We start from the raw sequence: 12,766 nt of genomic DNA on the forward strand, positions 1-12,766 counted from the left end.
TGAAAATTATCCAAAAAATCTGGCACAGCACATCAACAGAGAATTAAGTGAAGTACAGGCTAGGTTTGGAAGAGGCTATGGTACTAGGGATGTTATAGTTAATGTTAGATGGATCTTGGCTGAAAGCAGTGAGTACCAGAGGAATGTCTGTCTATGTTTCATTGACTATGCAAAGGCCTTTGACTGTGTGAATCACAACAAACTGTGGGTGACTCTGAGAAGAATAGGAATCCCAGAACACTTTAATATGCTTATGTAAAACCTATACTCGAACCAGGAGGCAGTTGTCAAAACAGAGCAGGGAAACACTGCATGGTTCAAATTCGGGAAGGGTGTATGACAGGGATGAGTTCTATCGCCATACCTTTTCAATGTATATGCAGGAAAGTTTATCCAGGAGGCTGGGCACTATAAGGAGAAATGTGTCATCAGGATTGAAGGAAGACTCATCAACAATATGCAATATGGAGATGACACAACTCTGTTTGCTGAAACTGAGGTGCACCTGAAGCGCTTGCTGCAGGTCAAGGACTGCAACCTTCACTATGAATTGAAGCTCAACGTCAAGGAAACAAAGTTTCTCACCACTGGGCTAATTGGCAGCATCATGATAGATGATGAAGAGATTGAGGTTGTTGACAGCATTAGTTTGCTTGGCTCCACAATCAATACTTTTGGTACCAGCAGCCAGGAAATTAAAAGACATGTTGCATTGGGAAAGTTTGCTATTAGAGACTTCTCCAAAGTACTGAAGAGCAATGAGAATATGGTGTGCCTGATCCAGGCCATAGTGTTTACAATTACTTGCTCTGCATCAGAGAGCTGGACAATGACTACGGATGATAGAAGGTGAATTGATGCCTTTGAGCTGTGGCACTCCAGAAGAGTATTGAATATACCATGCACAGCTGGGAAATGAACGGGTTCATTGTAGAGAGAGTGAGATCAGGCTGTTCCTTGAAACCAAAGATTCTGAATCTTTGTCTTATATACTTTGGACATATTGAAAAGAGGGACTAGTCCTTGGAGAGGGCCATCATGCTTGGGAGAGTTGAGGGACAGAGCAAAGGAAGACCCTGTATGAAATGGATTGATTTAGTGAATGGGGTATTGGGAGGAAGGTGTGCCATAGACAATAAGATTGGAAAAGGATAGAGCAGAGGGTAGGGCTGTTGTACATAGTGTTGCTATGAGTTAAGGTGATTCAATGGCACATAACAACAAGAACAAAGCAGTAAGATTGCTGTTGAGATGCGTATAAAGAGTTACAGTAGCATAGGGGTCATGTCTTGATGTCTGATTTAATGATTTTGTGCTATTGATGCTACTGACAGAGACAGCTCCCTTTGTGAAAGTATCCATATTTATTCCCATTTAAAAAAAGGTGATCTAACAGAATGTGGAAATTAGTGATAAAAATCACTTAAACTATATGCCAGCAAAATCCTACTGAAGATTATCTAAAAAGCAACTAGAATGTTACATCAACAGAGAACTTCAAAAGATATAAGCTGGGGAGAAGCAGCCGTAGTACATCATTGTGAATGTCATATGGATCTTAACTGGAAGTGAAGAGTACCAGAAGAATGTCTATCTAAGTTTTATTGACTATGCAAATGTGTGTTTGATTCAGGTTATAATCTTTCCTATCACTCGTCATGCATCTGAGAGCTGACAATGAATAAGGATAAAGGAAAGAATTTATACCTTTGAATTGCGGTGTTGAGAAAATCACCAGATATCCCAAAGAGAGCCAAAATAACAAACAGATATGTCTTGGACAGGGTGCAGCCAGAGTGCTCCTTGGAGACAAGAACGATGAGGCTTCACTTTACATACTTTGGGCATGTTGCTAGGAGGGGCTCTTGCTTGGAGAAGGCCATGATCCTGGGAAGGGTGAAGGGTTCACGAAGGAGAGGAAGACCTTCAACCAGGTGGATTGACACAGTGACTGCCACAAGTCTCTTGTGTGTCAGGAAGAATGAAGATCACACAGGACAGAACAGGGTTTAGACTTTGTTTATAGGTTGCTATGAGTTGTGCTAGACTTGATGGCACCTAACAACAACAATACAATTTTGAAATAAAATTATTGCATTTCCAAAGAATACTGAGGGTTAAACCAGGCTGCTCCTTGGAGGCAAAGATTCTGGGGCTTTGTCTGACATACTTTGGACATGTTGTAAGGAGGGACAAGTCCTTGGAGAGGGACATCATGCTTGGGAGGGTGGAGGGACGACACAGGAGGGGAAGACCCTCTATGAGATGGATTCTTTCAGTGACTGGGGTAATCGGAATGGGTGTGTCAGAGGCAATGTGATTGACACAGAATAGTGCAGGGTTTAGGGCTGTTGTACATAGGGTCGCTATGAGTCGCAAGCGACTCGACGGCACATAACAACAACAACATCTAGTAAAATGACAGGAAAATTTTTAAACTACAATAATGACATCTTCATAAACTAGAACATTTTTTCCCTATGACATCGTTCTTAGATTATGCTCCATAAAAAGTAAACACAACCTAAAACTTCATTACTGATGATTTGTACTTACTCATAGGGTGTGCTCCAAAGGGTTTTCAGAGACTGTAAGTTGCAAGGGTGTAGATTCCCCCAATGAGCCCCTGATGAATTCCAATCTTAAGAGGCATTACTTTTAGCTTAGTATTACAACTTCCATTAGACCATGAAATATAAATACATATGTTATTGTTGTTATGTGCCATTGAGTCTCTGGCGACTCATGGTGACCCTACGTAAAACAGCTCTGACGCCTATCCTATTCTAAGCCTATCCTATTCATTGTCTCTGACACACCTCACCCCATTACCCCAGTCCTGGAACCAATCCATCTCAACCAGGATATTCCTCTCCTGCACTGTCCATCGACATTTCCAAGCATGATGTCCCTTTCCAAGGACTAATCTCTCCTTTCAACATGCCCAAAGTATGTCAGACGATGCTTTGGAATCTTTCGCTCCAAGAAGCAGCCTGGTCTCACTCTCTCTACAATTAAACTGTTTGGTCTCATAGTGGTCCATGGTGTATTTAAAACCTTTCTTTAGCACATCTCAAAAGCATTGCTTCTTCTTTCATTTTTAGTCATTGTCCAGCTCTCTGATGCATAACAAGTAATTGTGAAGACCATAGCCTGGATATGGCATCTCTTAGTTTCTAGACTGACATTGTTGCTCTTCAGTACTTTGGAGATGTCCCTGACAGCATACTTTCCCAATGCAATTCATCTTTTGATTTCCTGGCTGCTGGTACCAAGAGTGTCAACTGTGGAGCCAAGCAAGGTGAAGCTGTTAACCATCTCAATCTCTTTATTATCTATCATGATGCTGTCTATTTGTCCAGTGGTGAAAATCATTGATTTAAACAACAAAATAGATCAAGAAAGTAGTGAAAAAGGACACTGGAAATATGGTAAGATAAATGTGTTTCCCTGTATTTCAATAGCCTTGTTTACATTAATTAATGTCTAAATATATTTTCTAGAACCTAATTTCTATGTCTTAAAAATTTAATGTATTAAGTTTTTGCAAAATCCTAAATTTGCAAGTTTTTATCTTTTTTTCTAATTTAATATTATTTTTGAGGAAAATTAGAACAAGCTATCACAGTTTGCTAAATGCATACAATTTTAAGAAAAATATCAAGCTACTGATTTTTACATTATGTCCCTCACCCTTACATTAACATTTAAAATCTATACTTATATATTGCTTCCGTCACCCCTCTCTTACTTTAATTAAGGAACCCAGTTTCCTTAGTTTTAAAAATACAACTCAACGGAGTAAGCAGATTTTCTAATTTTCTCAGGATGCAAGTTATGCAGTCTGCTTGTTTACATTAATTTCAATATGAGCCAAATACTCTGTTATCTTCTGTTCATCAATAAGTAATTCAACAAGGTCTTCTTCACATCCAAACTATCCACTTTTCTTGCATTTTTCATGTTAATGACAGATTTTTTAAATGAGTTGAGGATTTAAGCCTCTTTGTGAGTCATTAATTTTACACACCTCGTGATTTATTAAGTGTTCTATACTCCTTGGTAATGCAGACTTGAAATCTTAAGAATAAAACCCTATCTTACTGAATTTTGCCCTGTAAACTGAACTGAGGCTATATTTTACTTTGATGCTCATTTTTAAAACAAATTAAGTGTTGTGTCATTCATCTCTTTAATAATACTAAGATGTGAGAAACTTTTCTAATGGATTTCTAATTTAAAGAAACTTTTTAATTTATACTGTTGTTCCTGTGTATATACCATACACTTCCAGTTTTTAATCTTGGCAAATTTCATCAACTGTAAAGCTTTGAGGGAGGAGGAAATGTCCCATCTTTCAACCTGAGAGCCACTAGTGGATCGGAACTTCACTCATTTTAGTTAGTAACACATTACATACCTTATTAACTATAACACTGTGAGGGCTCATTTGAAGTTGGAAAGTGGCCATAGTACAATTATATACCTTCCATAGTAATATGACATTTTGACCATTTATGTAAATGATGAAAAGAAAGAGCTTAGACTATATGCTCAAATATGTCAAGAAACATACTTTCTTTAAAATTAGTCTGCTTTCAATTCATGTAAATTTTGTAAAATAAGAACCCCGATGAGCTTCTTTGTATTAATTTTGCTGTTTACAAGGAACTCAAGAGTGAAGTGTTCTTGAACCAAGTTGTAGTATTTTCAGTTGTTTCCTGAGGATCTGAAAGTTGGATGATAAATAAAGGTAAAAAGAATGTCATTGTCTGTTCACTGGCAACTTAACAGTGACACCCTGATGGAGGTAAACAAGATGGAGATATACCACTCCGGGAGAGGACCAGAGAGTCAATCCAGCTCAATTTTATTGGGATCTGCAGTGCACATATATACAAGCATTTAAACAGGAAGACAGGGTAGGGTAGGCTTATAGACGTGGGATAAGTGGATTGATTAGATCTTCAGCCTCATTCGGACCACTCCCAGCTCAACAGACACAGTAGCTGTCTTTCCAGGTGGTGAGCTTTCTCTACCCTGAATTAAAGGCAATTGGAGGCTTATACTTATCTGGATATTAGGCTATCCATCCTGACCAGAGGCCCTCCCTTCCTCCACAACATCTCCACCCTTTTTCTTTTAAATGAATTCAAAGAGAGGAAAGCAGGTGTTTCTTTAGAGGAGGACGATCCAATGACAGTAAGGGTAAAAGATTATTCAGTGCAGCTGCTTGGGCATTCTGACTTCTGAAGTGGTCTACAGCTGCTCTTATAATGATAACTGGGGAGATAATAAAAGGGAGAGGAATATAAGATACTGAGGAAAGCCACCTACATATCGGAAATGCAGGTGAAGAAGCAAAAGCTTACGAAACCTGTTTAGCTTCTCCTGCTCTGTCACTATTGGTGATCAAAGCAATGATAAGCAGTGTTATAAACACAGGGCCACTAGGTTAAGGTCAAGAGCCTGTTGGTTGAGTGCCTTCAGCATGCTCCAGGTCACAGTTGTCTGTGGTATCTGGGGTTTCAACTTCCTTTTCTTCTTGTGATGATCAATCGACACATCTTCTCAGTAGGCGGGTTAAAATTGGACATGGTGAGCAGGAACCCACACAGGATGTAGTTTGTTCTGTGGGAAAATACAAGCAAAATCTCTCCCAATGGTAGGTAAAGGATTGGACCCATTCTGTACTTGGTCTAATGGATCTTTCCATGTAACCCACATTAGCGGCCCACTAGGAGGTATATCTGATTGCCAGTGAACACATATGGGAGGTTTGTAAAAAACTGCCCTCATCTCTTTCCAACCTTTGGGGGTGTTTAAACTAAGGCTTAATGAATTAAGCTGTGCCTTTGCCCATGGAGAATGAGCTCCATCATCTCTAACAGCTGTAAGTCTCTCCCAGCACGTGGCTACCACTGTAAAGAATGTTCAGGTGTGGGATATATGCCAACAAGAAATACATATGCCTCAGACCTAGCGAGCTAGCATCATACTGATCACACAATACTTTGAGTAAAGGACACTCAGGTGTTGGGAGCACGCCAATAGAGCACACAGGTACCTCAGAGTTCCACCCAGAGTCTCACTGATCAAACAACCCCTCACCCCAAGAATTCCCCGTTTCTCCACTGCTTTCTCTATATTGTACCCACCTGCTTTCTTTATTTTCCTTACTTCTCAGGAGACTAGAGAAGAGGTGGTACAATCATCTTCTCTAAATTCTTTAGGGCTATTTTTAGATCTCTTGCCATAACACTTTACAAACAACTAATGGTGCATTTCTTCAAATAGTGCCACTGTCTTTGTCAAAACCAGTTATGATTGATCTCCTTTGTAGGCCAGTCCTTTGCCATTCCCTTTCTTTGCCCCCAAGAGAGATTTCACCCAGATTCAGCAGGAGAGGGGGAGCCACATCCTCTTAGCTACTTCCTCCTGGAAAAGGGTGTTGCAGGTCCCAGGGTGAAAATCTTCTCCCTCTACTCTAAAGAGGACTCCAGGTCTGCACATTAAAGATGTGAGCAGTAGTAACCCAAGGGGCGATATCAACAACTGCTGTCCAAAAGGAGAAAGTTTGAGATTGTCTAAGTTTGACCTCCCCACTTCCTAATAAACACATTAAACACTTTACTTGAGGAACTTTCAAATTGCATGCCGAATCTTTTAAATTGTTTGCTGAATTAAAGCACTTGCTGAAAACATGGACCTAGGTCAGGTTCTCTGCTCCCTGACACGGACAAGCCTGGAAAATGAGAAGAGAGAAGAAAGAATAAGAAATAATTTTCCCTTGCTTTTTACCTAAGCAAGGGGTACTTATCCGATAAGGTAAACTTATCCCAGGTCCCTTCCCTTCCACCTACGCCAAGGTCAAGTTCAAGCCTACATCAGGTACCCAAAACTACATCAGGCCTCCAAGACTACATCGGGGCCCCAAAACTATGTCAGGTGTCTATTCCCTGATGAGAGTGAGCACTGAAAGGAGTGCCCACCAGACACTTCATCAGGTCCGTCCTTGTTGCAGGTGTCATATGTTGCTGTTTGTTTGAAGGCAACTTACAGCAATACCCTGATGGGGATAAGCATGATGGTGATACACCACTCTGAGAAAGGATGAGAGTCTATCCAGCTCAATTTTACTGGGATCTGCAGTACGCGTATATAGAAGCATGTCAACAGGAAGACGGGCTAGTGGGCTTACAGACGTGGGACATGCGGATTGGTTAGGAGAATCTCAGCCTCCTGGGGATCACTCCCAGCTCAACAGACATGGCAGCTGTCTTCCCAGGTGGCGAGCTTTCTCAAGCCGGTACAACCAAACACAGGGGAGTTTTTTCTAACTGGTAGTAAAGGCCATTGGAAGGCTTGGACTTATCTGAAGTTTAGGCGATCTGTCCTGGCAAGAGATCCTTCCTCCACAACATTCTGTAACAACAAAAAAAGAATCTAGGCCTTTGAATCATAGTGCTAGAGAATACTGCTAAAAGAAAAGAAAAAAAAAATAATCTATTTTGGAGGAGATATATTTAGGACACTCCTTAGAGGCAAAGATGATGAAACTTTGTCTCACATATTTTGAGCATTGTCAGGAGAGATGAGCCCTTGGAAAAATCATGCAGGGAAAGGTGGAGATTGAGAAAGAGAACAAGAATTTCAACAAGATGGATTCACAATGACTGTAACAATGGTTTTGAATATAAAGGATATCTTTAGCAGGATAGGAAAAGTGCAGATACGTTTTCTATAGAGTCACCATGAGTCACAGTTAAGGGCCCCTACAACAATAACAACAACAACTTGACTCATGTAACTAAAATATTCCCTTAAACTAAAAATTTATATAGTACAGTTTAAGTATGTTTGCCACAGTTACAACTATTAGTCGGCAGAGATAAATTTTTTCCTAGATGGCCTGACATTTCTGATAATTCTAAGTTTCTCTTATCTTTCAATTACCCATATATATATATAATACATTCTAAAGTACTCAAATTGTTTTGAAGATTTAAAAATGTGTTTAACATTAAATGAATTTCTATGTTATATATGGTATTGGAGATATAATAAAAAGAGAGGGGGAAAATAAACTTTCATTTTTTTTAAGATTATCCATCTTTCTCCTGAAATACTTGTGGAAGATTGAAGCATAAGAGAGACTTGAGAACTTCCTGTTAACAGTGCAGCATGTTACAGGCCATCCCATTCTTTTGAATACATCTCAAATCCAAAACCACAAACTCGTTATTCTTAAGTTAAAATTGACTCACATCTAAACCTCTAGTAAATTTTCAGAGGCAGTCCATCATACCGTACAAGATTGTTCATCTTTCTCCTGAACAGCTGCTGATGTATTTTAACAGCCAGAGAGTTACAGCTTTTAGGATATCAGTACAACTCCGTAGGGGCTATGCCACCAGAGTTCCTCTGCATTTTGCAGGAAGGTCTAACAAATTAATTATGTTACAAATTTATCTCATTTTTAATTATTTCTTTCTAAAAACAATATTTCTACAAACTATTACCACACTAATTTATTCCGTCAATGAATTTTTAATCATGTTTTACTCATTCTTCAATTGGTAAAATATATATATATATATATATATATAGTATTTACAATTTTTTGTGGTACCCAAAATACATTGCCTTATTTAATAAAAACAGGTAAATTTTTGATTAAGAATATCCAGTTTATGTACAACTCACACTTTCCTTGTAATACTAATTTATTCTCACTTTTAATTGATTAAACCAAGCTTGATTTCCAACTGTTTCTTCAACATATTCATTTTCACTTTCTCTCTGTGAAGATTTATTTTTTTATTTTATTTTTTTTCTGTTTTATTTTTATTTCACTTTTGCATGCATGAGAATTTGTAAACATTGTGCTTCATTCACATTCACTGTGTTTCACATATTCCTACATTTACACTGTATTGCAAATTATCACTCTTAATATTGTGCTTTATAAAATTGATTATCATTAATTTATGCCTACTATTACCCCATATTTTCAGGTCCCATAGGATTTTTCCTGATTTAAGACTTTGAGTCAATTGTCATTCATGGATATGTTCCATCTGGTTTCTGAATTTGTAAATTTTGAGAAGCTAGTTCACCATCTTTGGCAAAGCTGGTGGGTTTTCATCATTGGCCTTCTAGTTAAGTAGAGTTTAGGAATAAACTTAGTTTGTAGTTGTTGTTGTTGCTATGTGCTGTCGAATCACCTGTGTCTCTTAGTGACCCTATGCACAACAGTCCTAAACTCTGCTCTATCCCTTGCCAATCTTATTGTCACCAACATACCTATCCCCATTACCCCAGTCACTGAATCAATCCACCTTATAGAGGGTCTTCCTCTCCTGCAATGCCCCTCTGCTTCCAAGCATTATGTCCCTCTCCAAGAACTGATCCCACCTTGCAAAGTATGTCAGATGAAACTTCAGAATCATTGCTCCAAGAAGAAGCTTGGCTTCACCCTCTCCAGGACTATCTTGTTTGTTCTCCTAGCAGTCCATGGTATATTCAATACTCTTCTCCAGCAAAACAGCTCAAAAGTGTCAATTCTCAGTCCTGCTTTCTGATGTATAGCAAGTAATTGCAAAGACCATGGCCTGTATCAGGGGCACCTTAGTCTCCAGACTGACATCATTGCTCTTCAGTAATTTGGAGAGGTCTCTGACAGTAGACTTCCCCAGTGTAATTCGTCTTTTAATTTCTTGGCTGCTGGTACCAAGAGTGTTGATAGTAGAGTCAAGCAAACTAAAGCTGTCAACAATCTCAATCTATTTACCATCTATTAGGTTGTTGCCAATTGGCCTAGTGATGAGAATAATTGTTTTCTTGATGTTTAGCTTCAATCCATATTGAAGGCTGTAGTCCTTGACCCTCTGCAATAAGCGCTTCAGGTCCATCTCAGTTTCTGCAAGCAGGGTTGTGTCATCTGTATAACACATATTGTTGATGAGCCTTCCTTCAACCCTGATGCCACATATCTCCTCATAGGGCTCATCCTCCTGGATGATTTGTTCTAAAGATTGAAAAGCTATGGAGATAGCACACATTATTGGCACACACCCTTCCCCACTTTGAACCATGCAGTCTTTCCTTGCTCTGTTTTGACGACTACCTCCTGGTCCACAAGCACAATCAAATGTTCTGGGATGTCCATTCTTCTCAGAATCAGCTACAGTTTATTGTGATCTAAATAGTCAAATGCCTTTGCACAATCAATGAAACAGAGATAGACATTCAAAATTAGTTTTGTTTAGGAATAAACTTTGGTGGTGAAGTTCATAGGAAGGCTGGACTTCTTCATTATCCAGGAGGGAACTTTGGTGACGTAGCTGGTAGGAAGTGGTGCTACTGACCCAAAGTTCATGCCTCTCTGCCAGATTCTACTCTACCAGTAGATTCCAACCAGTTAGAGGGACAGTTCGAGTCAATTCCAACTCAACAGCAAAAACATGAGAGTTAAGTAGGCCAGTACCAAATGCACTTTGCCATCATGCTTTCTCTCTTTTTATTGTATCTATCTTTTTTATTTTTCTTTATTATTATTAATTTTAATGAAAATTTATTAAGATTTTTAATTTCCATTCATTCATTGTTGTCATTTTCTCCCTGCCCACCCCACCCCTGCCTTCTGGTTTGTTCTTCTCTTTGAAAAGTTAAAGAAAAATTCTTTCACTGTTATACAGTCCCCCCACCCTCAATTCTACTCCACTGTGCAGACTTTGTTCTGGACTCATGTCATGAAAATAATACCTAATCATATACCCTTTTAAACAGTTCTTTCTTTTTTCAATGTAGTATACAGAATTGATCCCATCTTTCTCAGTTTCCCCCCACTTAACCCCTATGTCAATCTCATTTTACAACAGTGGCACTATATGCAGTATTTGTCCTTTTGTGACTTGAGATATTTCACTAAGCATAATGTCCTCCAGGGTCTTCCATTTTGAGTAATATTTCATGAGTTCCTTGTTTTTCAAAGTAGCATAGTATTCCATTGTTTGAATATACAACAGCTTCTTCTCTATACATTCGTTTGTTAATAGGCACTAAGGTTGTATGTCTCTTTTTTCATAGAAAGGCTAAGTTAGAATTGTATACATCAGATACAGCTCATTTATTTTCACTTAAAGACATGGTTAGGAAGGGGTTATACCTGGAAATTGACTGTAAAACAAACTCATTGTTTTATAACTTGGATTTAACACAAGGTATTTGAGTTTAACAATTTTGTGACTGTATATTCCATTTCCTTATTTTCAAATTTATGACTCTGTGTGTGTGTGTGTGTGTGTGTGTGTGTGTGTGAGAGAGAGAGAGAGAGAGAGAGAGAGAGAGAAAGAGAGACAGAGAGAGAGAGTTGAATAAGAGTTTACAAAGCACATCTGGTTTTTATTCAGTAATTCATACACATTTTGTTTCAAATATTAATGACAATACCAACAATGTAATAAGACTTTCTCCATTTCCTCCTTAAAACTCTAATCTCCACTAACTCTTGTATCTTACCCTCTTCCTACCTTTAGGACTTTATCCTTTGGGAAAATGCTGTTATTTTAGATTGTAGTTTTAATGAATGCACACCCAACCTTTTCTGATATTCTGTTGCTTTTTCTCTTGTTATTATAAGTCTTATTGAATCAATCTTGAACCAGGGCAATCCTCCCAAAATATAGCTTCCATTAGGATTTTCTTGGCCATAATCTTTAAGGAGTCTTTATAGCTTCAGTGTAGGGTTTAACAACTAACATTTTAGTTAGTAATCAACTGTTAAAAGCATCAAACTCCTAAAACTCTTCTATCTTATTCCATAGTTATTAAAAACACTCACCAACATTAGTGATGATAGGCCTTTTGTTTATAATAGTCTTGGGATGATTTTTTAAAAAATGTTCAATAGTACGATATATTATATATGTGATATTTTATATATATTATATTTTATATTATATATATATAATGTGACATTACAAGATAGATCTATCTTTTTAAAATAGTGCCTATCAATTTGGTGCTTATATTATTTTTTATAGTGAGCATTTTTAGAAAATAATAACACAAATCAAAGTGTTACTTATTTTACTGATTTCCTAGTAGGATCTGATGGTAATATGCATACGTATCAGCCTTGGATCATATACTCTCCTCTCTTTATGACACAGACAGCAATAGCTACTAAAACAGAATAGTGATGTTCTATCAATACAATATCAAGTTGCTATTTAGCTGCATATAGATACAAGTCAATATTTAGAAATATGTTTATATTGTTGTGGCACTATTATGAATTATTTTCCCCTGCATAGTTTAAATCAAGTACCCTTATGGTTATTGATTTTGCCATCAGCAATTTTCTCACATTGTGATTCCACAATTTCCCTGTTGTTTATTGGCCAAGCCACAAAATGTCTCTCACTTTCAGAAGGTACTCTAGCATATTTCACTGTTAAGGGTGGAGTTTTTCATAGACTATCTTAACAGTCATTCTTATAACTTCTGGTTTTTAATATAAAACAAATTCTCTACTTAAATGCCCTTCTAAAATTTGTTTATGTGCCTGGATGAAACTGCAAAACATGGAAAGTATTAAAAGAAATGCTTACTTATTATTTAAAAATTGTAGACCAAGGAACTCACTCAGTTTCAAAAATTTAAGGTACCTTAAAAGTTGTTCAAAGTTCAGTGACTGGGGTAGTCGGGATGGGTGTGTCAGAGGCAGTGCGATTGGCACAGGATAGAGCAGGGTTTAGGG

This window comes from Elephantulus edwardii, unplaced genomic scaffold (genome assembly GCF_000299155.1).
Source record: "Elephantulus edwardii isolate Elephantulus edwardi_28Jun2011 unplaced genomic scaffold, EleEdw1.0 scaffold00023, whole genome shotgun sequence".
Taxonomy (NCBI): domain Eukaryota; kingdom Metazoa; phylum Chordata; class Mammalia; order Macroscelidea; family Macroscelididae; genus Elephantulus; species Elephantulus edwardii.